The sequence below is a fragment of the Muntiacus reevesi genome, chromosome 13, assembly GCF_963930625.1.
Source record: "Muntiacus reevesi chromosome 13, mMunRee1.1, whole genome shotgun sequence".
Taxonomy (NCBI): domain Eukaryota; kingdom Metazoa; phylum Chordata; class Mammalia; order Artiodactyla; family Cervidae; genus Muntiacus; species Muntiacus reevesi.
The window spans coordinates 48,481,807-48,509,125 of record NC_089261.1 but is presented as its reverse complement, the minus strand read 5'-3'; the positions used below and the strand labels follow the sequence as shown (position 1 = coordinate 48,509,125).

The 27,319-nt window shown below is 34.8% G+C and overlaps 1 long non-coding RNA gene across 1 annotated transcript; it reads right to left on the bottom strand.

Annotated features, from left to right (window-relative positions):
• Window positions 1-2,346: 2,346 nt before the first annotated feature.
• Window positions 2,347-15,399, bottom strand: LOC136146032 (uncharacterized). Its single transcript, XR_010658887.1, has 3 exons — window positions 15,222-15,399; window positions 13,213-13,391; window positions 2,347-8,747 (listed from the first exon to the last, which is right to left on the bottom strand). It is a non-coding gene; the product is annotated as an uncharacterized lncRNA (long non-coding RNA).
• Between the last annotated feature and the right edge of the window lie 11,920 nt (window positions 15,400-27,319).

The window sequence follows — 27,319 nt, the reverse complement described above, 5'->3', positions numbered from 1 at the left end:
TGTATGAAAGTTTTCTTAGGTCAGTCTTCCAAGGCAATAGAAATGAAAGCAAAAATAAACAAATGAGACATACTTAAACTTATTAAACTTTTACACAGTAAAGAAAACAATTAACAAAATGAAAAGACAACCTTCAGACTGAGAGAAAATATTTGCAAATGATGCAACCAATAAGGGCTTAATTTCCAAAATATATAAACAATTCCTACAATAGCAAAAAACCTAATAAACAAAGGGGCAGAAGATCCAAATAGATATTTCTCCAAAGAAGACATACAAATGGTCAATAGGCACATGAAAAGATGTTCAACATCACTAATTATTAGAAAAATGCAAATCAAAATTACAGTGAGGTACCACCTTGGAGAAGGAAATGGCAGCCCTCTCTAGTACTCTTGCCTGGAAAATCCCATGGACCTAGGAGCCTAGTAGGCTACAGTCCATGGGGTCGCAAATAGTTGGACACAACCGAGCGACTTCACTTCACTTAACCACATTACACTGGTTAGAATGGCCATCCTTAGAAGGTCTACAAATTGAATGGACCTAAAGATTGTCATAATGAGTGACATAAGTCACACACAGAGAAAGACAAATATATTTATATATGGAATCTAAGGGGGAAAAAAGGGTACAAGTGAATTTCTAAGTAGTGTCACAGATGTAGAAAGAAAACTTATGGTTACTGGGGATAAGAAGGGTAGGAGGGATAAATTTGAAGATTGGTACTGAGATATACACACTACTATGTGTGTGTGTATATATATATATATATATATATAAAACATATATACATGTACATATATGTTACATACATACATATATATATATATATATATATAATAGATAACAAATAGCTTGCTATATAGAACAGAGAACTATGCTAAATATTCTGTAAATATTCTGTAACACCCTACAAGGGAAAATAATTTTTTTAAAAGTGGATATATGTACATGTATAGATTCACTTTGTTGTACACTTGAAACTTACCAAACATTGTAAATCAACTATACTCCAATAATTTTTTTTTAAGTCTGCAGATAACAAAAGCTTGGAGGAGTGTAGAGGAAAGGGAACACTCCTGCATTGTTGGTGAGAATGTAAATTGGTACAACAACTATGGAAAACAGTATGGAGTTTTTTTAACAAACTAAAAATAGATTTGTCTTATGATCCAACAACCCCACTCTTGTGTATGTATCTAGACAAAAGTCATAATTCAAAAAGATACACACACCCCTAGGTTTATAACAGCACTATTCAAAGTTAGCAAGACATGGAAACAACAGATGAATGGATAAAGATACACACACACACACACACACACACACCATATACATGAACACAATGGAATATTACTCAGCCATAAAAAAGAATGAAATAGTGCCATGTGCAGCAACATGGATGGACCTAGAGATTATCAGACTAACTGAAGTAAGTTAGAAAGAGAAAGACAAATATCATATCACTTACATGAGGAATCTAAAATATGAAATAAATTAATATATCTACAAAACAGAAACAGACACACGTACATTGAAAAGAAACTTGTCTTGCAAAGGAGGAGGAAAGTTGGGGGAGTGATGAATTGGGCATTTGAGATTAACAGATGCAAACTATGATATACAGAAAAGATAAACAGCAAGATCCCGAGCTAACAAGGACACCCCAAACAAGATCCTACTGTATAGCACAGGGAACTACATTCAGTATCTTTAATAAAACATAATGGAAAATAATAGGAAACAATATACTGTATGTATAATCAAATAATTTTTCTGTCCATCCCAAATTAACACAACATTGTAAATCAACTATACTTCAATAAAATAAAAATTTTTTTAAGATCTTGTCTATTGCAGTGAAATTAGAAATACTGTGGCACACACTATGAAAGATACAATGGTTTAAGTGGGTCTTCTGTACCGATACTTGTACTATTTTGCTAATTTTCAGAACTAGAACTATGTAGTTTGCTTTTTTTAATCACAATTAAAATAACTATTTGTAGACTGTATATATTACATGGAGATACAATATATCTCTAAAGTTTGATGTTTAGAGGAAAATTCCAGACTTAATTTTTTAGAATGAGTGGGGAGTTTTTCTGCTATCATCTCTTTTCACAAACATTTACCAGTTTATTTCTGATGTTCTTTTTACTCTGTCTTCTATTACAATAATATATTTAAATAAGAGATCAGATTTTTAAAATTTATTTTTTATTGAAGGATAATTGCTTTACAGAATTTTGTTTTCTGTCAAAACTCAAGATGAATCAGCCATAGATATACATATATCCCCTTCCTTTTGAACCTCCCTCCCATCTCCCTCCCCATCCCACCCCTCTAGGTTGGTACAGAGCCCCTGTTTGAGTTTCCTGAGCCATAAAGCAAATTCTCATTGGCTATCTATTTTACATATGGTTATGTAAGATTCCATGTTACTCTTTCCACATGTTACTCTCCATACATCTCACCCTCTCCTCACCTCTCCCCACATCCATAAGTCTATTCTCTATATCTGTTTTTCCATTGCTGCACTGTAAATAAATTCTTCAGTACCATTTTTCTAGATTCCATATTTATGTATTAGAATACGATGCTTATCTTTCTCTTTCTGACTCAATTCACTCTGTATAATAGGTTCTAGGTTCATGCATCTCATCAGGATGGACTCAAATGCATTCCTTTTTATGGCTGAGTAATATTCCATTGTGTATATATACCACAACTTCTTTATCCATTCATCTGTTGATGGACATCTAGCTTGCTTCCATGTTCTAGCTATTGTAAATACTGCTGCAATGAACATTGGGGTACTTGTGTCTTTTTCAATTTTGGTTTCCTAAGGGTATATGTCTGGGAGTGGGATTACTGGGACATATGGTGGATTTATTCCTAGCTTTTAAAGGAATTTCCATATTGTCTTTCATAGTGGCTGTATCAATTTACATGCCCATGAACAGTGCAAGAACATATCCTTTTCTCCACACCCTTTTCAGCATTTATTGTTAGTAGACTTTTTGATGATGGCCATTCTGACTGATGTGAGGCAATATCTCATTGTAGTTTTGCTTTGCATTTCTCTAATAATTAATGATGTTGAGCATCTTTTCATGTGTTTGTTAGCCATCTGTATGCCTTCTTCGGAGAAATTTCTGTTTAGTTCTTTTCCCATTTTTTGATTGGGTTGTTTGTTTTTCTGGCATTGAGTTGTATGAGCTGCTTGTATATTTTGGAAATTAATTCTTTGTCAGTTGTTTCATTTGCTATTATTCTCTACCATTCTTAGGGTTGTCTTTTCACCTTGCTTATACTATCCTATGCTGTGCAAAAGCTTTTAAGTTTAATCAGGTCTCACTTGTTTACTTTTGTTTTTATTTCCATTACTCTAGAAGGTGGATCATAAAGGATCTTGCTTTGATTTATGTAATCGAGTGTTCTGCCTATGTTTTCCTCTAAGAATTTTATAGTTTCTGTTCTTACATTTAGGTCTTTAATCCATTTTAAGTTTATCTTTGTGTATGCTGTTACAAAGTATTCTAATTTCATTCTTTTACATGTAGCTGTTCAATTTTCCCAGCACCATTTATTGAAGAGACTGTCTTTGCCCTATTGTATATTCTTGCCTCCTTTGTCAAAAATAAGGTACCCATATTTGCATGGGTTTATTTCTGGGATTTCTATCTTGTTCTATTGGTCTATATTTCTGTTTTGGGGCCAGTACCATACTGTATTAATGACTGTAGCTTTGTAGTATAATCTGAAGTCAGGAAGGTTGATTCCTCCAACTCCATTCTTCTTTCTCAGGACTGCTTTTGCTATTCGGAGTCTTTTGCATTTCTATATGAATTGTGAAATTTTTTGTTCTAGTTCTGTGAAAAATTCCATTGTTAATTTGATAGGGATCACAATGAATCTGTAGATTGTGTTAGGTAGTATAGCCATTCTCACAATACTGATTCTTGCTGTCCAGGAACATGGAATATTTCTCCATCTGTTGATGTCATGTTTGATTTCTTACATTAATGTCTTATAATTTTCTGTGTATAGTTCTTTTGTCTCCTTATGTAAGTTTATTCTTAGATATTTAATTCTTTCTGTTGTAGTGGTGAATGGGATTGATTCCTTAATTTCTCTGATTTTTCATTGTTAGTATACAGAAATGCAAGTGATTTCTGTGTATTGATTTTGTATCCTGCAACTTTGCTAAATTCACTGATTAGCTGTAGTAATTTTCTGATACTATCTTTAGGGTTTTCTATGTACAGTATCATGTCATCTGCAAAAAGTAAGAGCTTTACTTCTTTACCGATCTGGATTCCTGTTATTTCTTTTTCTACTCTGATTGCTGTAGCTAATAAGTAATTCCAGAAATATGTTGAAAAATAGTGGTGAAATGGACACCCTTGTCTTGTTCCTGATTTTAGGGGGAATGCTTTCAGTTTTTCACCATTGAGAGTAATGTTTGCTGTAGGCTTATCATATATGGCCTTTACTATATTGAGGTAGGTTCTTTCTATGCCCATTTTTGAAGAGTTTTAGTCCTAAATGGATGCTAAATTTTGTTAAAAGCTTTTTCTGCATCTACTTAGATTATCATGTAGTTTCTATCTTTCAATTTGTTAATATGGTATATCACATTCACTGATTTTCATATGTTGAAGAATCCTTGCATCCCTGGAATAAACCCAACTTGATCATGGTGTATGAGCTTCTTGATGTGTTGCTGAATTCTATTTGCTGAAACTTTGCTGAGCATTTTTGCATCTATGTTCATCAGTGATATTGGCCTGTAGTTTTCTTTTTGTGTGTTGTCTTTGGTTTTGGTATCAGGGTGATGGTAACTTCATAGAATGAGTTAGGAAGTGTTCCTTCCTCTGAAATTTTTTGAAAGAATTTTAGAAGGATAGGCATTAGCTCTTCTTTAAACGTTTGATAGAATTTTTTCCTGTGAAGCTATCTGGTTTGGGCTTTTGTTTTTTGGGAGATTTTTGATCATCACTTCAATTTGAGTGATTGTAATTGGGTTGTTCATAATTTCTATTTCTTCCTAGTTCAGTCTTGGAAGATTGAAGTTTTCAAAGAATTTGTCAATTTCTTCCAGGTTATCCATTTTATTGCCATATAGTTCATAATAGTCTCTTATAATCCTTTGTATTTCTGCATTGTCTGGGGTAACCTCTCCTTTTTCATTTCTAATTTTGTTGATTTGATTCTTCTCTCTTTTTTTCTTGATGAGTCTGGTTAAAGGCTTGTCAATTTTGTGTGTCTTCTCAAAGAACAAGTGTTTAGATTTATTAATCTTTACTATTGTTTATTTCATTTCTTTTTCATTTATTTTTGCTTGGATCTTTACGATTTCTTTCCTTCTAGTAACTTTGGGGTTTTTTTCTTCCTCTTTTTCCAATTATTTTAGGTGTAAAGTTAGGTTGTCTATTCAATATTTTTCTTGTTTCTTAAGGTAGGATTGTATTGCTATAAACTTTCCTCTTAGAACTGCTTTTGCTGCATCTCATAGGTTTGGAGTTGTTGTGTTTTTATTGTCATTTGTTTCTAGAAATTTTTTATTTCCCTTTTGATTTCTTCAGTAACCTATTGGTTATTTAGAAATATGTTGTTTAATCTCCATGTGTTTGTTTCTTACAGTTTTTCTCTCTTGTAATTGATATCAAGTCTCATAGTGTTGTGGTCAGAGAAGATGCTTGATATGATTTTAACATTCTTAAATTTACTGAGGTTTGATGTGTGACCCAAGACGTGGTCTACCCTGGAGAATGTTCCATGTGCACTTGAGAAGAATGTGTATTCTTCTGCATTTGGATGGAATGTCCTGAAGATATCAATGTGATCCATCTCATCTAAAGTATCATTTAAGACTTGGGCTTCTTTATTAATTTTCAGTTTTGATGACCTGCCCATTGGTGTGAGTAGGGTGTTAAAGTCTCCTACTATTATTGTGTTACTGTCAATTTTCCTTTTATGTCTGTTAGTGTTTGTCTTACGTATTGAGGTACTCCTTTGTTTGGTGCATAGATATTTACAATTGTTATGTCGTCCTCTTATATTGATCCCTTGATCATCAGGTAGTGTCCTTCCCTATATCTTGTAATGTTCTTTATTTTAAGGTCTATTTTGTCTGATATGGACTTTGTTGGTGGCTCAGATGGTAAAGCATCTGCCTATAATGCAGGAGACCCAGGTTCGATCTCTGGGTTGGGAAGATCCCCTGGAGAAGGCAATGGCAACCCACTCCAGTATTCTTGCCTGGAAAATCCCATGGACGGAGGAGACTGGTAGGCTACAGTCCATGCGGTTGCAAAAGAGTCAGACACGACGGAGCGACTTCACTTTCTTCATTTTTGTCTGATATTAGGATTGCTACTCCAGCTTTCTTTTGCTTCACATTTGCATGGAATATATTTTTCCATCCTCTCACTTTCAGTCTATATGTGTCTTTAAGTCTGAAGTGGGTTTCTTATAGACAGCATATACATTGGTCTTGTTTTTGTATCCATTCAGTTGGCCTGTGTCTTTTAGTTGGAGCATTTAATCCATTTATATTTAAAATAATTATTGATATATATGATTCTATTGGCATTTTCTTAATTGATTGGGGTTGGTTTTGTAGATCTTTTTCCTTCTCTTGTATTTCTTGACTATATAAGTCCCTTTAACATTTATTATAAAGCTGGATTGGTGGTACTGAATTAACTTTTGCTTGTCTGAAAAGCTTTTTATTTCTCCATTCATTTTGAATGAGAACCTTGCCAGGGACAGTAATCTTGGTTGTAGATTTTCCCATTTCATTACTTTAAATCTATCCTGCCATTCTTTTCTGGCCTGCAAAGTTTCTGCTGAAAGATCAGCTGTTATGCGTATGGGGTTTCCCTTGTATGTAACTTGTTGATTCTCCCTTGTTGCTTTTAATATTCTTTGTGTTTAGTCTTTGTTCGTTTGGTTAGTATGTGTCTTGGCATGTTTCTCCTTGTGTTTAACCTGTATGGGACTCTGTGTGCCTCTTGAACTTGATTGACTATTTCCTTTTCCATGTTGGGGAAATTTTCAACTATAATCTCTTCAAAAATTTTCTCATACACTTTATTTTTCTCTTCTTTTGGGACCCCTATAATTTGAATGTTGGTGTGTTTGATATTGTCCAAGAGGTCTCTGAGACTGTCCTCAGTTTTTTTTATTCTTTTTACTTTATCCTGCTCTTTGGAAGTTATTTCTACCATTTTATCTTCCAGCTTGCTGATTTGTTCTTCTGCTACAGATATTCTGCTATTGATTCCTTCTAGAGTATTTTTAATTTCAATAATTGTGTTGTTTGTCTCTGTATGTTTAGTCTCTAATTCTTCTAGGTCTTTATTAATTGATTCTTGCATTCTCTATGTTTTCAAGATTGTGATCATGTTTACTATCATTATTGTCAGGTGAGTGTATGCTCCTCGGTTTTTGTCTCGTCACAACAAAGATTTGGAGTGATGGACATTAAAGCCCCCTCCGCGTGTTTCAGCTCTCGGGTCTTGGACACACCGTGTTATAGCTTTCAGGTCTCGAATGGACCGTGTTATAGCTCTTAGATAAATCAGTGTTACAGCTCTATTTTATTTAGAAGGTAGCAGGAAAATCCATCTTCGAGGTGTGAGGGCATGTCGACCCAAAGACATGAAGAGAAGAGCACCCCAGCACGTGGAAGAGAGAGAGAGAGAGCTAGCTTTGGCTCCTCTTTTTACATGTTTTTCTCTTCCTGGGCCTGTCCTATGTAAATTGGGCCAGCCAGGAGTGCTGTTTGTTTTACCTGAGGTTCTCACTCTGGTCCTCGGACCTTCCTTTGTTCTCTTTTTGCGGGCTTTTCCCTTCCACGTCTTTTAGCCACCGCCATTCTGGACTCCTTTTCCCTATTATAACTACCTAACAATTATTCTAAATTCTTTGTCAGGTAGTTTGCCTAATTCCTCTTCATTTATATTGGACCCCTGTGTTTCTGGTTTGTTCCTTCATTTGTGTAGTATTTATCTGCCTTTTCATTTTTTTTTTTTTTTTTAACTTATTGTGTTTGAGGTCTACTTCTCCTAGGCTTCAAGGTTGAATTCTTTCTTCCTTTTAGTTTCTGCCTACCTAAGTTTGGTCCAGTGGTTAGTGTAAGCTTATAGGGTGAGATTTGTGCTGTTTTTGTTTGCTTGTTTGTTTGTTTTCCCTCTGATGGGCAAGGCTGAGTGAGATGGCAATCTTGTCTGCTGGTGATTGGGTTTGTACTTTTGTTGTTTGTTGTTTAGATGAGGCATCCTGCACAGGGTACTACTGGTGGTTGGGTGAAGCTGGGTCTTGTATTCAAGTGGTTTCCTTTGTGTGAATTGTCACTATTTGATACTCCCTAGGGTTAGTTCTCTGGTAGTCTAGGGTCTTGGAGTCAGTGCTCCCACTCCAAAGGCTCAGACTTGATCCATGAATTTCTGCAGAAACGTTATGGAAGTGAAGCATTTAGATCTAAATCTAAGCCCATTTAGAGATACCTTGGAGAAGAATCATGGAGTCAAACCTGGCTTTCTTTCCTCTTCCTGTCTCACAGCACTCTGGCAAATTTGTCCATCTACCTTCCAGTAAGATCACTGGCATCTTAGCACTCTTCCTTTGGTTTCCTATTTCATGGAAAAGAATTCAGGTGTTACAGGTTTTTTTCTTAACGACTGACATCTGCTAGTTCCAAGCTTCTCAAAGCCTTAGGCTGCGATCAGTTCCTTTAAAACAAAATTTACAGTAATGTAAGTACTCTCTGAAGATACCTGCAAATATTCCCTGACTGTCCTATTTTTTTTGTTCTCTCAAGTTGCAAAGTATATCTAAGAAAACAATTAAGGTAATTTGCATTTCTTTAATAGAAAGAACATGATGTTGTTATGCACTGAATCGTGTCCCCCAAAATTCATATATTGAAGCCCTAACCTCCATTACCTCAGAAAGTGATTGTATTTAGATACAGGGGCTTTAAAGGGGTGATTAAGCTAAAAGAGTTCATCAGGGTGGCCCTATTACAGTCTGACTCGTGTCTTTATAAGAAGAAATGAGATCATTGAGATAGAGATTCCAGGGATACCCTCACACATAAGCGATGCCATCAGAGGACAACAAGTCAAGAAGAGAGGGCTCTTCTTGAGAGCCCATAACTGTCACGTAGACCTTTGATTTTAGTCTCCAGAACTGGCTGAAAACCAATTTCTGTTGTTTAAGCCACTCAGTCTGTGGTACTTTGTTATGGCAATCTAACAAACTCTGACAGATATATTTTTACCTTTAAATATAGCAACTACAACTGGAAATTCATGGCAATTTTGTAGCTATAATTCTGAGATTCTCCACCCCTAAGAGACTCTTGCTAGAATTTTAACATGTAGGATTATTTTGAATTCCTTCTTATAGTCTCATCATAAACAATTCTTCCATATAGTGGGGGATTATTACTCAGATCAAGTACTAAAGATAAATATTTATTTAGGAATGCTGAATACCTTATACCTTTTTTATTAAGATTGTTTTCAATATCTCACAAGAGCATCACCATTGTTGTTCCAGATATTATATCCAGGATATTGTATTTTTAATCAAAATGATAAAGAATATTGCCAAACACAATAAAATATGAGGAATACTTGACTCCATTATAAGATATAAAATAAAAATATGGTAATAGTTATAGATAATGGTAATAGTTAGATATGGTAGATATGGTCATAGTTATAGATAGCCAGTATTTAAAAAGGTAATTCAGATTGTAAATACTTCCTATTATTACCAATAAAAATACATGATCTTAACATTTGCTTCAGGTAAAATATATGTCAAATCATTTCTTTTAAAAAACACTGTCCTATTTTAGTATTAAAATTGTAGAATAAAATTTGTAGAGACTTTAAAATACTTTGTAGCAACTTCCATGACTTCTACAGAGTTTTGAAAAGAACTCAGAAGGGTAAAGAAAGTGCAGCATTTTTATTCATTGTTTCTGTTTAATCAGGAAAATCCAACATATTTTATTTCATGTTTCTGTCTATTCCTAACAATATAGGAATTGTGGCTGCAAATTTTACTTGATTGACAGTTTTAGTAGTATTCATCTATGTAGTAAGTTGCCTGTCCTTTGTTGAAATTGATTCTGTGCAGAAAAACAACTTTATTCATCTGGATTTACAATGGTGGTAAATACAAAAATTATCCTGTAGATTAACGCACTTTTAAATACTGTAACTTGAATCATAGAACAAAAAACACACTTTAGAAGTGCCCAAAAAGCACTTTAGAATTTGGGTATTAAATTATTTGTCCTCTGTTTAAGATGCCCTATATATTAGAAGTAGATGGATTTCTATCCTCTGTTTATTTTTCCAATAGATCAAACAATCAACCATTCTAGACATTCACAATCTTTCAAAGTTCATTCTTAGGTTTAGCCTTTTTATTTAAACAAATATTTCTTTTTAGTTGGTTATATTTAATTGACAGAATGACTGTTCTCATTTCAAATGATAATTTGGCCAAGTCTTTTTTTTTTTTTTTCTTTCCTTCCATGTCTTTCCTTGGTTTTTGCAACAATTTTTCTTATTTGTCAAGTTCACTCAAACAATATCCAGATAATTACAGAGGTTTGAAGACTGTATTATCACCAAATTTAAGACTGTTATTTGACATCCGAATTGTGAAATGTTTTTTCACATTTGATTGCATCCCAACAGAGAGACATTTGCTGTTGTTTACTTCTGACAACCTAGATAATGATTTACATCTGATTGTGAGATTAGGCAGAGATTTTTAAAATGTAATACAATTAGAACAACTTTTTTTTTTAGGCAGTTAGAATAGTCAGGTAGTTAGAATAAGAAAAAAAGAGTCCAGAATGGCCGTGGCTAAAAGACAAAGAAGGGAAAAGCCCACAAAAGTAGAACAAAGAAAGGTCCATAATCAGAGTGAGGACCTCAGGTAAAACAAACAGCCCTCCTGGCTAGCCCAATTTACATAGGGCAGGTTCAGGGGGAGGAGGAAAAACCATATAAAAAGAGGAGCCAAAATTGGGACGGGGGCTTCTGTTCTCTTAGCGTCTTTGGGTCGGGAGCTGTAACAATGGTGCATCTATTCCTTCAAATTTTTGTTGCTTCGATACAGAACTGAGGAAATTACGAACTCCCCTGAAAATCAGAACATAGCTTCCCTCTATGGACAAAATTAAAATCATGTGTGTTGTTCCCTTGTTGAGTAAAGTAGTGTTGCTTACATAAGTATATTATGTTTAAAAGAATTATGTAAGGAATATTTGTAGCAATGTTTAATAAGTAAAAGTGGGGTAATAAACTCACACTTGTTTCTAAGAAGCTGCCAAAAAGAAAAGATTATAAAAAGCATAATTGACTTTAAACTAGTATTATTGTTTTTTAATTAAAAAACAAAATTTAGGACAAAATATGATAATTCAAAAGACTATAACAATGACATTAGTTACATGATATGTCAGTAAAGTTGTTACTGTGTGGACAATATTTTTATTTATGAAAATAGTATTTACACACCTACAATTTTAGTTTCCCCCACAACTCTCCCCCCAAAAAGCACATTTTTTCTTTGAATGTATAATTTGAAAAGTCCTGTTCTTTAAACATGATAACTGAACAGATTCAAACTTAGTATCAGTGCCTTCATTAGATCATAATATGTGGATCCAAATATAATTTAGTGACCAAATGATCTTTCTTTTAAATAATTTCCAACACATGTCTGTCTCTTACTATATTTAATTACTTGGAGCTGGTTCCAAAAACTTTTATACAGAACTACCTAACAAAATTTTAAAAGCTACACAGTTCTGCCGGAGAAGGCAATGGCACCCCACTCCAGTACTCTTGCATGGAAAATCCCATGGACGGAGGAGCCTGGTAGGCTGCAGTCCATGGGGTCGTGAAGAGTCAGACATGACTGAGCAACTTCACTTTTACTTTTCACTTTTATGCATTGGAGAAGGAAATGGCAACCCACTCCAGTGCTCTTGCCTGGAGAATCCCAGGGATGGGGTCACACAGAGTCGTACACGACTGAAGTGACTTAGCAGTAGGACACAGTTCTGCCACATTAAAAAAAAAAAAAAAAAAAAGATTAAAATGAGACAAAATTAAGTTGTGATACAGAGATTGTATAAAAGGCAACATTTTTAGTAACAACCTTGAATAAGTGAATTCACCATATCTATTGTGTGAGTTAGCAGTGAAAATGGATGATATTATAAAACAGTCTAGTCAGGTTGGGCTGTTGGTACATTTTTCATCTCTTTTAGACTCCCTCAGTTGCTAATCTGATTAAGTAGCCTCTGAAATTGACAGATATGAATGCAGCACAATTTAAGCCTCATGGGCTCCTTCTTGTTAAGTGGCATTGATGGATAAGTAAACAATAATACTTGTACTCACTACATCATTATGTATCCTATACATACTTAAGAATCCTTAGCCACCAGTTTAGTTTCCTTAATATATTCTGAATGCATAGAGACTAAATATTTCAATCAACTACTTTCACTGAGGAATACATTTGACCTCACAATACTGTTCTATTAGAAGACCTAACTAATTTACTCCCTATTTCCACTTGCACAAAAATTTCCTGTAGAAAGTTGAGATTTAGAAGTATCATCTATTGTCAATTCATGAGTAGAATTTTCAAATTTCATAGAGTACAACCTATGGTTATTCTTGTAATAATTTCAATATTTCATATATATTTTATTGTGGTTTTTACTTATAAAATATCTGTATTATAAACTGAAATATGGAAAAAGTTATCTTGATTACTCAGTAAATCATTGTTTACCTATAATCTGTTGACAGTTCCTAGCTGTTAAGTATACTATACTTAGATATTAATTTAAATAAAATTATATAATTAATTATCTGAATACCAATGAGAAGAATGCTAAACTATCAAATCATTTTGTTTAATATTATTCTTTGTATGCTGTTTCACATCTCAAAGGTGAGTAAACTAATCCAATACTGATTTCATTACTGGGTTCCTGCTACAGTTCTCCTCTTGGGACTAGGTCCCCTCTGTCAGAAGTCAGGTCAGTTTTGACTAGAAGTGATACTGACCCTCTTGACTGCCAACACAAAGCACCCAACACCACACACAGTAAAGAAAATGTTATAATGGGGATGGAATGTCACTAACCTTTTTTCTCTGTTCATAATTATGAGATCTGCATGAAATTCCTTAGTTTACCAAGGCCAGTCTGACTTCTGTCTGTTCCTCTCACTCAGTTTCTTGATTTGCCTTTGAATCTTTCAACATCATCCAGCTTTGCTTTTTGACTTTCTTCTGCTGCAGTTCTTCCGGAACTGGTTCCTTAACTGTATTATCAATAAGGAAATGCCACTTTCTCACCAATCCCACTTGAAAAATCTTAGGGAGGAATTCGTATTAATGTGACTTTGATTATCTTTATAGCCTTGGCCTAAAAATATTAGAGAGACTGATTAGTAAAGCAGGGACATATCCCCACTCATCCTCCACTGTCATGGTGCTGTAATAAGCAGCCACACCTCAAACCTCTGGAAGGGGTGGGGTAGGTCAGTTGTTCAAGGAAAGGGAAATCATTTAAGAATTGTAAGTTAAATGGAGTAAGACCAAAACATACTTATTTGCTACAGCATTCATCTATAATTTTTATGTTCAAAAGTTATTAAATAGAAATGATTAATGTCACTTTAAAGATGAACATTATTCTTAAATACATACAATTCACACAATTTCTAAAACATGTCCAGTTAATTAAGGGAAGAAGCTGTTATGCATTTGTTGATAATATTAGATGGTACTTAAATATGTATGTCCTTTTAAATGTCATGTGTTCTTCTAAATTTAATATAGTTGTATTTTCATAAATGAAAATTATATAGTTAATTTTATATGGGTATAAATACATGCTAAGATCTGTGCTATTCACTTTATATGCATTACATCATGCAACTATAATAGCAAATTTTGAGCACATTAAACAGATGTTGATATCAATTTTTAAAATGTATCCAAGGAAATATAAACACCATGGCAATTTGATGCCAATCATCATGCATTTAAAAATAAAATTTTTGTTAAATTATTGGAAATTTAGTAAATTTTAATTTTCTCCTTAAATCATATTTTTATTTTTTCCTCACAGAATTTTATTCTACTCTGCTATATTTGATTGAAAGCCTTATCAACCACCATGCCTCTCTGAAACTCAACATACCTAAGTTACAATTCATATCTAATTTTCAGTAAAATGAAGTTTTCCTACCAAACTTAACTTTATAATAACTGTGAGTATGTAATCATTCAAACATGTATACATATATTACAAATTTGTATAAATGGTTTTTTAACATAAAGAGTACAAATTTTATTCTCAATACATCTCTTACTGAGAAAAAATGGCAACAGATATGGTGCCTTAATGACCTGAATTTTCTGCACCCAGGTCATTGCATGGAGATACTATTCCATGAGAGTGAGGAGTTTGAATTTCTATTCTAAGGAGTTAGAAAGGATACTGTGAAACAGGAGATAAGAAAGGACCCATAGGGGGCTTTAACCACAGGCATTTTCTCAGCCACTTCACTTTTAGGAAAAAGTACTTCAGGGGGTCAGCATTTAGAAATTGCTTTCTTTGCAAGAATTCCTGGCTGTGTTTCCCTTGGAATGACTTTGTGTCTCCCTAGGGTTACTTCGTATGTAGATTGCTGTGATTATCATTTCAATTTGTCAGATGAGGAAACAGGTAGAGCTTAGAAAAATTTCCCAAAGATCCACTTTTGAACATTCAAATCGATACATGAATTAATGTCTATCTGACCACCAAATCATGCGCTTAACCACTAAAATTTATTAATTCTCACCCAATACTAATAATGCCACTCTAACACAGATTCATTAAAGAGTTAAAAGACATTTAGTACTACTGTTATTAATCAATAGTTAAGTTAATAACACTTCACACCTTGCTTGTAACTAGAGTGGGACAATGGGAGCCCAATTTCAGGGATAAGCAAGGTGTGACAATCAGAATAAGTCAATCACCCTTCTTCAGGACACATTTCCTTTTGTCAATAAGCAATAACAAATGCATATCCACAAACACACATCACTTATTTGTATTCTTTATTCAAAGCGCAATATAGGAAAGAGAGTGTACTTACATGTGTGGATATGCATATGCTGCAATGTCTAAGGAGAAAGAAGCTGGAATTGGATGAGAAACTGTCTTTAAGTGTTCACTTGAAGACTTTTTGCCTCAGTATTTTTCTATCATAGAGACTATAGTAACCACAGTAGCCATTTAGATTTCTGGTCTGGATAGCCAAGGAGTTTCATAAATCCAGATGAGTATATAAACTGAAAAGTGCAAGACCTTGGAGGTCTGTGATCATAGAGCACTCCCTGGAAAATCATTAATGTGAAGAGTGAGGTAATTAAAGCTGTGGTTCTATGGCCAAAGGTTAAATTCACCAAAGTCTTGAGAATTATTAATGAGTAGTTGGGCAAAGTGAGAGTATAACATTGAGACAAGCGGCAAAGAGAACCAGAAGAATGCCAGATTAACGTTGCAGCATTACTCTAATCAGGAGATTTATCAGGTGGTTGGCAAATGCAGGAGTTAGGTGCATGGGGTAACAGGGACAGTGACAAAGACTGAAAGAACCTACAAAAGGGAATAAAAATAGCAGTGAATGATAAAGAAAAGTAGCACAGTTGACACATTTATTCAACACAAACTTCTTGAATACTACTATGTATGAAATACCATGTGGAGACTAGTGTTGCAAAATCAGTTAAGATGTGGGCCTTTCTAAGAATGTGTGAATCGGGCGGGGGGGGGGGGGGAACATTCAGGCAACGCTCGGACACTGGCCAATATGCTTTCATACAAGTTTTAAAAAATTTTTTATATTTTGTGGAGAGTATGTTTATTTTTGGAGACATCGCAGACATTTAAGGCTGAGTTCAATTAGATATTAGAGAGCCAAATGGTCTTTCTGTATGAGGTTCTTATGTAAAAACTCAAATGTGAAACTTTATGACATGAATGAGAAGTTACAAATAGCTTGGTATAACTGGAGTTAAAAAAAAGCATTGTGTTGAAAAGGTGGATTGGGTTAATTAAATTAGCTCTTCAAATGGTGGATTTTATTAGTTAATTGAGGATTTGGCAGTCATTTTAGAGGTGGGTCAGTGTTTAATGAAGTTTTATACAGTTTATCCAGAGTGATATTATGTCTCTCCAATCACTACCCATCCCCATAACACTTACATAGGTATACTCACCCAAACATATTTCTTATTTGTTTCCTAAATCTATATTTAAAATACAAAGGTGTGTGTTTGTGTGTACCTGTTACCTGGACTTGTGTGAATCATCTCATTTGTCTACTACTAATTCAACCATCTTATATCAGCTACTACCCCCTCCAAATCTAGTTAAGAAGAGCAAAGAAAAATTTAGGCTTGTAAATGTAAATATTTTTCACATTCATTCTTTTGGAGATGGAAAAGAAAATTGGATAAAGAGAACAATCATGAAAATGGCCTTCCTTCTTTGGAAGTGAATAGGAACCATTACAGAATAAAACTGCTACCCCAGCACTCCCCACTTCCTTCTCCAAATCCCTTTGAGATGGCAATAGAGATTTCCAAAGGGAGTGTTTTCATAATAGCCAAGATATCAAAAGGCCTCGATGTGAATGAATCTCTTCAGGATTTCTGAAGGACTCCTTAGTCCAAATCAGGACTAAAGATATATATGGATGTATATGTGCATATGAGTGTGTTTATATATGAATTCAAGAATAATTCTAAAAAACTCTACAAAGTGGGTCTTTCAGGCTAAGACTACTGAGGCTTCAATTTTGAATTTCCTACATCAATTTTCAGAGATATCAAGGAAAAATTTCATGCAAAGATGGACACAATAAAGGACAGAAACAGTATGAACCTAACAGAAGCAGAAGATATTAAGAGAGGTGACAAGAATACACAGAAGAACTATACAAAAAAGATCTCAATGACCCGGATGACCACGATGGTCTCATCACTCACCTAGAGCCAGGCGTCTTGGAATGTGAAGTCAGGTGGGTCTTAGGAAGCATCACTACAAACAAAGCTAGTGGGGGTGATGGAACTCCAGCTGAGCTACTTGAAATCTCAAAAGATAATGCTGAAAAATGCTGCAGTTAATATGCCAGCAAATTTAAAAACCTCAGCAGTGGCCACAGGACTGGAAAAGGTCAATTTTCATTCCAATCTCAAAGAAGGGCAATGACAAAGAATGTTCAAACTACTGCACAATTTCATTCATTTCACATCCTTGCAAGGTAATACTCAAAATTCTTCAAGCTAGGATTCAAAAGAACATGATCCAAGAACTTCCAGATATACAAGCTGGATTTAGAAATGGCAGAGGAACCAGAAATCAAATTGCCAACATTGGTTGCATCATAGAAAAAGCAAGATAATTCCAGAAAAACATCTACCTCTGCTGCATTGTCTACACTAAAACCTTTGTGTGGATCACAAGAAACTGTGGAGAATTCTTAAAGAGATGGGAATACAAGACCACCTTACCTGCCTCCTGAGAAACCTATATTCAGGTTAAGAAGCAACAGTTAAAACTGGACATGGAACAATGAAATGCTTCAAAACTGTGAAAGGAGAATGTCAAGGCTGCTTGACACTGTTTAGTTAACTTATATGCAGAGTACATCATGCGAAATGCTGGGCTGGATGAAGCACAAACTGGAATCAAAATTGTCAGGAAAAGTATCAATAACCTCAGATATGCAGATGACACCACCCTTAAGGCAGAAAGCAAAGAGAAACTAAAGAGACTTTTGATGAAAGAAGAGAGTGAAAGAGCTGGCTTAAAGTTCAACATTTAAAAAACTAAAATCATGGCATCCAGTCCCATCATTTAATGGCAAATAGATGGGGAAACAGTGGAAACAATGACATACTTTATTTTCTGGGGCTCCAAAATCACTGAAGATGGTGGCTACAGCTATGAAATTAAAAGACACACATCTCCTTGGAAGAAAAACTATGACAAATGTAGACATATTAAAAAGCAGAGACACCACTTTGCCGACAAATGTCTATAGAGTCAAATTTATGGTTTATCCAGTAGTCATGAATGGATGTGAGGATTTGACCATAAAGAAGGCAGAACACTGAAGAATTGATGTTCTCAAACTGTGGTGCCGGAGAAGACTCTTAAGAGTTCCTTGGACTGCAAGGTGATCAAACCAGTCAATCCTAAAGGAAATCAGTCCTGAATATTCGTTGGAAGGACTGATGCTAAAGCTGCAATACTTTGGCTACCTGATGTGAAGAACCGACTCATTGGAGAAGACCGTGATGCTGGGAAAGAATGAAGGCAGGAGGAAAAGAGGACAACAGAGGACAAGATGGTTGGATGGCATCACCGACTCAATGGACATGAGTTTGAGCAAACTCTAGGAGATGGACAGGTAAGCCTGGCATACTGAAGTCCATGGGGTCACAGAGTCAGACACAACTGAGCAACTGAACAGCAACAACACATCAATTCTAAAGGTAAGAAAATGAAGGCATCATGGAAATAAACATATGGAATGTCCCTGAGACAGCTCTTCTGGTTGTACCCTCCCTTTTTGTCTCTCCTTTTCCTCCTGCCTTCCTCTATAAAAAGAATATCAGTGCTTATTCTTTTCCCCACAGTAAGAAGAAGGGTGCATCCTGAAAACTGAGTCTTCTCCTTCTCTAAAAGACTAGGCTTTCTACAATGGACATTATTTTCCTGGAATAAATCCCCTCTTATTTTTTACATGTAGAGGCAATCCGAATGCCTTACCACAACCTTTTCTCTGTTAAGTGATACTTGCAAACCACATACCACATACACAATCCTATAAATATACACAAGTTCTCAATAACTTTGACTATTTCATGAGAAATAGACCTGTCCAACTGAAAACTCACAGCATCTACTAAACACAAAACTGAACAAAAAATCTAGACTCCTTAGCCTTTAAGAAAAACAAAGAGCTCAAAAATGAGATAAGAAAGAAGATCTAATTAAGTACAAGAAAATTTAACTATAATTATACTTGATATTTGTGATGCTATTAGAGACATTTCCTTCTAGGAGAAAGAAAGGTAACTACAATACTAGGACAACAAAAACAAAAACAGTAAAATAAAAATCGAATTGCAGGGGGAAAAAAAATGATACCCTATTTCTCTATACTTGTGTTCACAAAATTCTCTAAAGTCACATAAATGAAGAATATTTTAAAAACTCAAAACACATTGTAGTATGTCTTTGAAGAAAAGTATTTTTTATATTTCTAATCATTATGGAGGGCTTCCCAGGTGGCACTAGTGGGAAAGAACTTGCCTCCCAATGCAGGAGATGTAAGAGATGCAGTTTGATCTTGCATAGGGAAGATCCCCCGGAGGAGAGCCTGACAACCCACTCCAGTATTCTTACCTGGAGAACCCCATGCACAGAGGAGCCTGTTCGTCTACAGACCATACGGAAGAGTCGGACAGCACTGAAGCGACTTAGCACGCATGCAATCATTATGGAATGAAAAGACTATTCAGTAAATTGTGCTATCTAAATTTGTTGGATATTTAGAACAACTAGAATTTTATTCAAAACCATATATTTAAATACATCTATATGTTACAATGACAATACATATGGTTAAATGGAACATGAAAAACTAAGATAAACTATACATTAATATCTGTATGACAGTGGAAGGAGAATTTATTTTAAAATGCAAATGTAGCAGGAACTGCACAGTAATAACCTAAAATTTTTAAAGAAAAAGTTTAAAATTTTCTTTAAAATAATAAGTGAAAAAGCCAAAATTGAGGTCAGAAATACATTTACAATATTTATCACAAAATATTTGACATAATAAAATGCTTACTATCATGATATGTGGATTTTGTAAAATAAAATATAAAAAAGAAGAAGACTAACATTACAATAGAAAAAACTTCAAAAAGAAAAAGTCATTTCATCCCCAAAATCTTCATTATCTAACATGTACTGTACTTCTTGGTACCGAACTACATTTTTCCTTGGGGACTTCTATCTTGTCTTGTTATCCTTTTATATGTTTTTAATCTTACTAGTGATTCAGAACAAAGCTGTAATTATATACATCAATTAGATGAAATCCTTTTGGAATGGCATATTTTCTATTCAAGAACATCAATCCAACATATAATTAAAGAGAAGATAGAAATGTTTCTTTTTTTCTTAAAGGTTTTCAAATTCTAAAATGTTAGCCTTAACTAAATTCTAAAGTAACATCTCAGGTTTTCACATTTCAGAAGTTATTTTTTTCCCCCTTTCAAGTTCATTTTGGCAACATTTTTATGTTTAAAATCTTTTAAATCACCCTGTGCATTAAAAAACTTGTAAATAAAAGGATTTAGAGGTGTCATTTGGAAATGTCATGTCTGTTGTCAGTGGTTCATGAATAACTGACACTGAGATTACCTAGGGAAATTTGCAATTAGTCTCCTCATTAACATAAGAAGGTTAGCTTGGTGAATGTTAGATTTTAACTTAGGTATTTACTCAAGAGATAAAAATAGGTTTTAATAGGACATCTAATGAAAAATTCATTACTTCAATTTGATTTCCCAGAGATTTCCAAGTTACTTCATGAATCAGTCATTGAGAAAACCAAGAATAAACATTCATTTATTAATTTATACTTTCAATAACTGTGAATGTCCAAGTAACAAGAGATCAATCTATAGGTAACATATGATAAAATGATTTCAACAGCATTGATCCAAAATAAGTAGCATATAGATCATTGCCAATACGGCTGTTTTTCACTCAGAGTTGAAAAACTGGGTTCTAAAAAATGTACATAATAGTAATAATATCAAAATTAATTTATAACTAAAAGGAATTTTAAATATGTAAACCTCACTCAGGTGATAATAAAATATGACTCAATTTATTTACTTTAGGGTTGATGCTTAAGTCTCACAATATATCAACTATACTTCAATTAAAAACATAAAAAGATTAAAAAAACCTCAAAGGAATATTAATATAATTTTAAAAAGCATTGATTTTACCATTACACCAAAACAGAATAAAATATCTAGGAATAAACCTACCTAAGGAGCAAAAGACCTGTACTCAGAAAACTATTAGATGCTGATGAAAAAAAAATCAAAGATGACACAAATGGATGAAGAGATATATTATGTTCTTGGAGTGGAAGAATCAGAACTGTGAAAATTACTGTATTACCCAAAGCAATCTACACATTCAATTCAATACCTATTGAATTATCAGTGGCATTTTTCACACAACAAGAACAAATTTTTGTACAATTTGTATGAAAAACAAATTACTCCTAACAACCAAAGAAATCTTAAGAAAAATGGAGCTGGAGGAATCAGGCTCCTTGAATTCACACTATACTATAAAGCTACAGTAATCAAGACAGTATGATACTGGCACAAAAGCAGAAATATAGATGAATGGAACAAGACAGAAAACCCAGGGATGAACTCATGCAGCTATGATCAAATAATCTATGACAAAGAAGTCAAGAACATACAATGAAGGAAAAGCAATCGTTCCAATAAGTGGTGCTGAGAAAACTGGACAGATACATGTAAAAGAATGAAATTAGAGAACTCTCTAACACCATAAACAAAAATAAAACTCTAGAATAAAGGCCTAAATGTAAGGCTCAACACTATAAAACTCTGAGGAAAACATAGCCAGAATACTCTGACATATAATGCAGGATTATCTTTTTAGATCCAGCTCCTAAAATAATGAAACTATAAACAAATGGGACATAAAAAGGCTTTTGCACAGCAAAGGAAATCACAAACAAAATGAAAACTTATAACAAGTGAGAAAACATTTGCAAGTAAAGCAACTGACAAAGAGTTCAGTTCAGTTTGTCGCTCACTCCTGTCCGACTGTGGGACCCCGTGGACAGCAACACGCTAGGCTTCCCAGTGCATCACCAACTCTCAGAGTTGCTCTAACCCATGTCCATCGAATCAGTGATGCCATCCAACCATCTCATCCTCTGTCATCCCTCCCTAATCCTGCCTTCAATCTTCCCCAGCATCAGGGTCTTTTCCAGTGAGTTGGCTCTTCACATCAGGTGGCCAAATATTGGAGCTTCAGCATCAGCATCAGCATCTGTCCTTTCAATGAATATTCAGGACGGATTTCCTTTAGGATGGACTGGTTGGATCTTCTTGCAGTTCAAGGGACTCTCAAGACTCTTCTCCATTACTACAGTTCAAAAGCATCAATTTTCCAGTGCTCAACTTTCTTATAGTTCAAATCTTGTATCCATACATGACTACTTGAAAAACCATAGCTTTGACTAGATGGATATTTGTCATCAACGTATGTCTCTGCTTTTTAATATCCTGTCTAGGTTGGTCACAGTTTTCTTCCAAAGAGCAACTGTTTTTTTGTTTGTTTGTTTGTTTTTAATTTCATGGCTGCAGTCACCATCTGCAGAGATATTGGAGGCAAGAAAATAAAGTCTCTCATTGTTTACATGGATCCCCATCTATATGACATGAAGTGATGGGACCAGATGCCATAATCTTACTTTTCTGAATGTTGAGCTTTAAGCCAGTTTTTTCACTCTCCTCTTTCACTTTCATCAAGAGGTTCTTTAGTTCTTCTTTGCTTCTGTCATAAGGGTGGTGTCATCTACATATCTGAGGTTATTGATATTTCTCCTGGCAATCTTAATTACAAATTGTGCATCATCCAGCCCTGCATTTTGCATGATGTACTCTGCATATAAGTTTAATAAGCAGCATGACAATATACAGACTTCATGTACTCCTTTCCCAATTTGGAACCAGTCTGTTGTTCCATGTCCAGTTCTAACTGTTGCTTCCTGACTGCATACAGATTTCTCAGGGGGCAGATTAGGTAGACTGGTATTCCCATCTCTTTCAGAATTTTCCACAGTTTGTTGTGATTCACACAGTCAGAGGCTTTGGTGTAGTCAATAAAACAGAAATAGATGTTTTTCTGGAATTCTCTTGTTTTGTTGATGATACAACGTGTGTTTGCAATTTGATCGTTGGTTCCTCTGCCTTTTCTAAATCAAGCTTGAATATCTGGACGATCACGGTTCATGTACTGTTGAAGCCTGTCTTGGAAGATTTTGAGCATTACTTTGCTACCATGGTGTTGCTGCTGCTGCTGCTAAGTCGCTTCAGTCATGTCCGACTCTGTGCGACCCCATAGACGGCAGCCCACCAGGCTTCCATTCCTGGGATTCTCCAGGCAAGAACACAGGAGTGGGTTGCCATTTCCTTCTCCAGGAAAGTGAAAAGTGGAACTGAAATCGCTCAGTCGTGTCCGACTCTTAGCGACCCCATGGAATGCAGCCTACCAGGCTCCTCCATCCATGGGATTTTCCAGGCAAGAGTACTGGAGTGGGATGTCATTGCCTTCTCCATTGCTAGTGTGTTAGATGAGTGCAATTGTGCAGTAGCTTGAGAATTCTTTGGCATTGCCTTTCTTTGGGATTGGAATGAAAACTGACATTTTGCAGTCCTGTGGCCACTGCTGAATTTTCCAAATTTGTTGGCATACTGAGTTCAACACTTTCACAGCATCATCTTTCAGGATTTGAAATAGCTTAACTGGAATTCCATCACCTCCACTAGCTTTGTTCTTAGTGATACTTCCTAAGGCCTACTAACTTCACATTCCAGGATGTCTGGCTCTAGGTGAGTGATCACATTATCATATTTGTCTGGGTCATGAAAGTCTTTTTTGTATAAGATCTTTATTGTATAATGTAACCTCACCATCATTTTTTAATATCTTCTGCTTCTGTTAGGCCCATACCATTTCTATCCTTCATTGTGCCCATATTTACATGAAATGTTCCCTTGGTATCTCTAATTTTCTTGAAGACATCTCTAGTCTTTCCCATTCTATTTTTTCCCTCTATTTCTTTGTATTGTTCACTGAGGAAGGCTTTCTTATCTCTCCTTGCTTTGGAACTCTGCATTCAAATGGGTATATCTTTCCTTTTCTCCTTTGCCTTTCACTTCTCTTCTTTTCTCAGCTATTTGTAAGGCCTCCTCAGACAACCATTTTGCCTTTTTCCATTTGTTTTTCTTTGGAATGGTCTTGATCACTGCCTCCTATACAATGTCACGGACCTCCATCCATTGTTCTTCAGGCACTCTTTCTGTAAGTTCTAATCTGTTGAACATATGTCATTTCCATTATATAATTATAAAGTATTTGATTTAGATGATTCCTCAATAGTCTACTGATTTCCCCTACTTTCTTCAATTTAAGTCTAAATTTGGCAATAAGGAGTTCATGATCTGAGCCACAGGCAGCTCCCAGTCTTGTTTTTTCTGACTGTATAGAGCTTCTCCATCTTTGGCTGCTCAGTTGTATCAGCCAACTTTTTCACTCTCTTCTTTCACTTTCATCAAGAGGCTCTTTAGTTCTTCCTCACTTTCTGCCATAAGGGTGGTGTCATCTGCATATCTGAGGTTATTGATACTTCTCCCAGCAACCTTGATTCCAGCTTGTGCTTCTTCCAGCCCAGCATTTCTCATGATGTACTCTGCATGTAAGTTAAATAAGCAGGGTGACAATATACAGCCTTGAAGTATTCCTTTTCCTATTTGGAATCAGTCTGTTGTTCCATGTCCAGTTCTACTGTTGCCTCCTGACCTGCATACAGGTTTCTCAAGAGGCAGGTCAGGAGGTCTGGTATTCCCATCTCTTTCAGAATTTTCCACAGTTTATTGTGATCCACACAATCAAACCTTTGGCATAGTCAATAAAGCAGAAATAGATGTTTTTCTGGAACTCTCTTGCCTTTCAATGAACCAGTGAATGTTGGCAATTTGATCTCTGGTTCCTCTGCCTTTTTTAAAACCAGCTTGAACATCTGGAAATTCATAGTTCACATATTGCTGAAGCCTGGCTTGGCAAATTTTGATCATTACTTTACTAGTGTGTGAGATAAGTGCAATTGTGCCATAGTTTGAGCTTTCTTTGGCATTGCCTTTCTTTGGGACTGGAATGAAAACTGACTATCAGGGGAATAAGATTCCTCAATATATTTTAGTTTCAATTGTATATCTATAAGTTCTTTAGTAGCCTTTAATTTCTCTTTTGTAAAGGGTCACTGCTTTGTCCAAATAGGCTTGTCATTTTTCCAAGTTATTTTAATAATTGTATTGTTTGCTAAATAAGCAGTGGCTCCTAGGAAAAATGTGGAATATATTTTTTAGTTTGCCATTGCATAAGTAAATCTCTTCCTATTAAATTAAAGGGTCCATCTATCACGTAAGGTTGTAATGTTGCAGGCTGGCCTTCTGGTCCTTCACATGGATATATTTGGACATTTTGATAAACTTCTTGTACTTTGGCTTGAGAAACTTCTGTAATTTGGCAAGAAATTCTCTGTATAGGCCAAGATTTGGGCCATAAATGCTTTGAAATAATAGTAATATCAGATCCAGTATCAAGAAGACCAGAAAATCTTTTGTCATTAATTTTGATATTTATATTTGGTCGTGCATATTTAGATATTATTGATGTCCATAAGGATTGTTTTTGATTAGTATTACTAAATCTGTCTATCCGTATATCATTAGAGGAGTTAATAGAAATGTAAGGTAAAAGAAGTAATAGGGCAATCCTTTTTTAAATGGCTCTTATCCCTACAAACATAATATCTTTTATTTTTTCTTTTTAAAGGTAGCAGCCATTGCTTCAGCTAACATTTGTATTTTTTGAGCTTTTGATTCTAAGTTGCGATAAGCCTTTAAATAATCAATAACATTTCTGGCCTCATGCATTGGAGTGATGGCTCTCTGACATTCCTGACTCGCATTTTCATATCTAAGCAGTTTTTCTAATTGTATTTTGACTTCCTCTCTGACAACATTATGGGAGATAGTAACTCCCAGTCCAGCTAAAAAATCAGCATAGGCTTCATTAGGCCCTTGTAGTATCTTTGTGTAGCTATCTTTAGGTTTTCTTTGAGGAGTAATTTGATCCCATGTTTCAAGGGCAACTTCTTTCAATTGCTCATGTAACAAAGGAGAACATTGTATTTGAGCTTCCATTGAATTAAATTGCCCCGTATCAGTTAACATTTTAAAAGTAATTTGGTTTTGGAAGTGCCAGCTCGAGCATTGGAATTGGCATGATTTTGGGCCATATCATGAAACCACATTATCTATTGAAGATATTTTCTTGGTTTAAGAAGAGCCTTTGTCAAAATTTGCCAATCATAAGGGATAAAATTTTCAATAGAAGATGTCATAATGTTCAGAAGTTCTTTAGTAAAAGGCAAATGAGGGCGGTACATAGTTATAGCCTTTTTCATTCATTGTATGTGAGAACAATCAATGTCTCTGTAATGAGGTATTAGTTGTCTTTGAGCATTAACATTTTTTAACATAGGAAAGGCAAAAAGATCATCAGCATCAGAGACTTGAGATTACAAAGCCTGCAAATCAGAAAGGTTTTGTCGTGAAGGAGAATGAGTGGATCGTCTGTATTCATAAATATGAACATGTGTTAGGGGCTTATCATTATCATCAAAAAAAAGTATTGTTGGCTTTAGTGTCAAAGAAAGCATCAGAAGAATCACCATCAGATTTATCTTGTCTTCGAATCAAGGGGACCTTCGGTTTCATGCCCGTTACAAGAGGAGGAGGAGGAGCGCTTGGGATACCCGGAGCAGGGATGGTGGGAAAGTTTTGAAACATTTTATGTTGCTCCAATTGGGCTTTTTGTAGTCTTATAATTTAATTTATGTTCGTATAATGAGCGTTCCACTTGTTGACGAATATCAGGGGGGCTAGAATTGCCTTGAAATGGCAAGATCATGGCTTTAATGAGGGCCCACAAGGGTCAGAAATCTACTGGAATATATTTTTTCCCTGTCTTGTGGCTCATTTAATATATATTATATATATAATTATATATATAAAATATATAATTTATATATTTTATTTATATATATATTTTATATATAAATATATTTATATGCTTATATAAACAAAGTATATATATTTAAATTTATATATTTATATAAATATATAAATTTATATATTTCCTATATATAAATTATATATATATATATTATATAAAATATATAATATATATTAAACCTGGCTCCACATTTTTTAATTGAAACTGTCTTCATCAGGGAACCAGGGATTATATTCAACC